Consider the following 4,690-nt stretch of genomic DNA (forward strand, 5'->3'; position numbering starts at 1 on the left):
GCTATTTAATGCTTCCTTTCCCTCCAAAATTTTAAATCTATAACCACATGCACCTGAATAACTATGGATACAATTAAGACTTACAAATTTATTTAGCCAATATCATTAAACTCTAAAAGTCTAAGTCATCAGGCTAAATGTTTCTTTCTTTAATAACTTTTTTCCAACTCCATAGTTCTTGATGGTGTTATCCAAGAACTTTTCAAAACTTTTACAAGTCTTTGACACCTCTCCTGAAGTTTTTTGGCAAATTCTCAGTGATAGATTAACAAAAAGGACAATAAAGGAGACGGTATTGAAGCACTAAAATTATGAAGCAGGAGTTTGAGCTCTTTGAAGATTTAAAACAGGTGGGGAAAATAATGAAAATACACTCATAAATATATTCCCCAGTCAAAAGCAATCTGAAAAGTATTCTTGAAAGCCTGTGTGATTTCTAGTACTCTCAACATCTGCTGATACTACTGGTTGAAACAGACAAGCGTTGTTATTTCCATAATGATGATTATTGAATGTGGGCACGGCCATAAGGCAAGGTATTGGATCAATGAACAGATACACATGGGAGATATATTTTAAAGATTACTTCTCTGTAACATACAACCAAGTTATAGGCTCTAAATTGCAAAGGACTTGTTCAGCGTCCGGCAATACTCAGCATATAAAACATCAAAAACAACATATGGTTGTCAAAAGCATCCATTTAAAGCAACAGGGAGTGAATGAGTGATAGAGGTATTAGCTTTCCATGAGTATATTAATGCTTATATATTTGTCATATTTTTCACTCAACTTAATACTTACCTATTTTGACCTTAGTCTGTGTTTTGTGCCATGAATGTTAGAAGCACATTACCAGTATTGACTCCTGAGAGAAATATGAACATAGAAAGAATAAAAATTGAATAACTAGTGAAGAGAACATGATACATTAAAAGGTTCCTACAATAGGAAAAAACATACAAAAGCAGAAACATACCAATAATTAAGTAATAAACAACAAACATCAAAGAATTTTTAGAATTTTCTGTGATTCAGTCATTGGAATTTTCAATGACTCTTCTAGCTGAGAATTTTATGCAAAGGAAATAAAGAAAAATATCTTTACTGCATTAAAAGTGTTATCAAGAAATTATATGAGCAATTTTTAAGAGCAGAAAAGCTATTTTCATTTAAGCATTATCTGTTCTTGCCACAGATTCACATTGTACTTTTTATGAAGCTGATTATGTAGTAGGCACTCTATTATGTCTACTTCTTTCTCCATTCCCCTAACCCTTTCTCTTCATGATATAATAATGGGAAATTTCCTTCATAATCAAACTGGTTGACTTGCTCTCTATTTTTACTCCAGAGTCTCTGTCTTCTCCTGTTTTCCTCTGAGTTTCTATTTCATTTACCTGTATAAAACATTTTAAAACATATTTTATCATTTGATTCACTCCCCTCCCCCAACTTTACATACTAGTCTTCTCTAAACCCATGAATATCATGAAAACACAGGCTATGGATATAGTAATTCTTGTTTTTCCCAGGAGTAACTTGTTTAACAGTAGAAACTAAGGAGTCATTAGGGTGCAGATACAGGAGAATATATAGAGAAAAGGTATGTATTCTTGGAGGGTAACAAGGTGGAAGAGATATGCAGAGGTTCCAAATTCATCTTTTAACAAATATCTTAAGCATATTTCTAGAACATATCCTTGGGAATATAATCCTTTATTGGAAGAGGGCAAAAACTGGCACCTCAAGCTTGAGATAGCTATTTCCCTATGATTTAGAAATATTTATGGAAAATAATGAAGACAAAAATACAGCGATTTCAAAGCTATGTGCAGGTTTTCTGTGTAATTATCTGTAAAACTAGGATATGTAGTTGAGAGCACATGGTTTCTTTGGTCTAGCCCGACCTACCAAAAATATGAACACTGGGTATTATACCTATGAAGTTGAACCATAACTGACAACAAGTAATGGGGTTTTACATAAACTATCAATCTGTCAGGGCTTTTTGTGTGTGTGTGTCTTTCAAGTTTTTATTTAAATTCCAGCATATAGGGTAACACTAGTTTCAGGTGTAGAATCTTGTGATTCATCACTTGTATACAACACCCAGTGCTCATCACAAGTGCCTTCTTGAATACCCATCACCCATTTAATCCATCTCCCTACTCACCTCCCCTCCAGCAACCCTCAGTTTGTTCTCTATAGTTAAGAGTCTATTTTCTGGCTTGCCTCTTTTCCCTACTATGTTCATCTCTTTTGTTTCTTAAATTCCACATATGAATGGAATAATATTGAATTTGTCTTTCTCTGACAGACCTATCTCACTTGGTATGATACTTTCTAGTTCCATGCATGTAATTACAAATGGCAAGATTTTATTCTTTTTTGTGGTGAGTAGTATTACATTGTATGAGAGCTTTTTTTGTGAAAGAGTGTGAAATATGGCTTCTATTGTAAGTGAGAGTTTACACCTGCAGAATCTTTCTTTAGAATTCTAGGTTTCAATATTGTGTCTGTGTCTATAAACATATATAATATGCCATGTGTATATATACTTTTTACTGAAAACTACAGGAGGATACACATTACATCATGACTCAGGAAACTAACTTACATTTTCATGTGTACATGTCTTTATATGTACAAAACAAAGGCTTTACAAAATAATATTATCTTTAATCATGTGACTTTAACACTGATATTTTCATTCCTTTCTTGATCTCTGCTACTTTTAATGTGGTGACTAAATAATATCCATTTATACTACATGGAGTGGGGTAGAGATGAAGTATCATGCACGACATGTATTCTCTTAAAATAAATCACAAGTAAAAAAATACATTTAATCACTAGTATTTAAAACACCATATTCTTTATTAAAACTAAGAAAAGAGAAAAAAATTGAGAAGGCACATTCCCTCAATGAAAGAAATTGTGTGTTAGAAACCTAGGAATTATATCAATTTAAGAGTAGAAAACTGTGTTTTCAATATGAAATCTTCACAGCATAAATTTCTTAACTAATACACACAAATATATTTAAGATGTTGATAATATGAAATGTCATAACACAGCTTTTGCAAATGAAGCATAATGAAGTCTCTGCCTTTTATATGTTTGTCCACTTTAAATAAGATTTGCTTTTAAAAAAAATTAAAAGAATTTTCAAGTCTTCTTTATTTTGTATTTATAAGTAACAGCTATAAAAGGAGACTGGTATAGTCGTGTTGTATTGGCAACATGAATTCCATGAATTGTGTTGTCTTTGATTATGCAATTTTCTGAAGGAGTGAAAAAAGAAATTCTAAGCAAAATTCAGTGTTATCTTGATTTACTTGAGATTTGAAATCCTGAAAATTACAGTTTTTAAATCCATCAAAAATGTGTCAGAGTTAGTCTTAGATTCAGGCAATTATAAACTAATTTCCAACTAGGTTAATATCTTCTAGGATTTTAAGTTGTTATTCAAGCCAGTACATAATTCTTTGTGGTTAGGGACTGTCTCACACATTGCTTATGTGCTAGCATTTCTGGCCTCTATCAACTAAATGACAGTAGCCTCCCTCATAATTAGGAAATTATAGAAAAAAAATTGGAAATTTCCAACATGTCCCTTGTGACATAGTAATGCTCCAAAAAGAACCACAATTCTTGGCCAACATTCACTCTCTCTACCTCATCCTCCTTAGCTTCTGCTGGTAACGTTAAAAGTCACAAAGATTATAAGACAAGAATATTAATAAGAAGATGTATAGATTAAAAATTCTTCATGGAATTGAGATGTATTACTTGGGTTTAGAGAATACATGGGCCTTAAAGAGTCAAGAAAAATAATTGTAGATATGGCAAAAATAGGAGAAAAGGCACAAATGAATATAGATATGATGTGATCAAAGACAAAACAAATCCTAAAAATATTAAAGTTTAAGATAGGTTAAGATATGATTACCTATGGCCTTAAGTTAATATTAGACAAATGATTTCTTGTCACAAACAGAAGATCAAGTAAATGTGTTTGTTTACTCTTACTGCTAAACCTACAATAAAATGGCAATAAATAATTGTGTGTGTGTGTGTGTGTGTGTGTGTGTGTGTGTGTGCGCGCGCACACACACACACATTCATAAAAGAATAAAAGAGAGAATAATGGACAAAAGAGAATAATGAACAAGTGGTAAGGGATTTCAATGCAGTTTAAAAGGATATCAGGGGCGCCTGGGTGGCTCAGTCGGTTAAGCGGCTGACTTCGGCTCAGGTCATGATCTCGCGGTCCGCGAGTTCGAGCCCCGCGTCGGGCTCTGTGCTGACAGCTCAGAGCCTGGAGCCTGTTTCGGATTCTGTGTCTCTCTCTTTCTCTGACCCTCCCCTGTTCATGCTCTCTCTCTGTCTCAAAAATAAATAAATGTTGAAAAAAATTAAAAAAATTAAATGAAAGGATATCAAATTATTGGGAGTGCTACTACTGATATAATAAAGGCAAAGAAACTGCAATTTGGGTATGTACACAATGTGAAACCAAAAATAGGAACTCAAGTCATAAATGCTATGTTCTCTGTCAGTGAAATCCATTGAGAATAATAACAAAAAAAATCTAGACCCTTCCAAAATAGCTATAAAATTCCCTAAATAAATTTATTGCATAAATCATAGTTTAAGAAAGAAATAAAAATGGAAATTAAAAAGT

The sequence above is a fragment of the Prionailurus viverrinus genome, chromosome B1, assembly GCF_022837055.1.
Source record: "Prionailurus viverrinus isolate Anna chromosome B1, UM_Priviv_1.0, whole genome shotgun sequence".
NCBI lineage: Eukaryota > Metazoa > Chordata > Mammalia > Carnivora > Felidae > Prionailurus > Prionailurus viverrinus.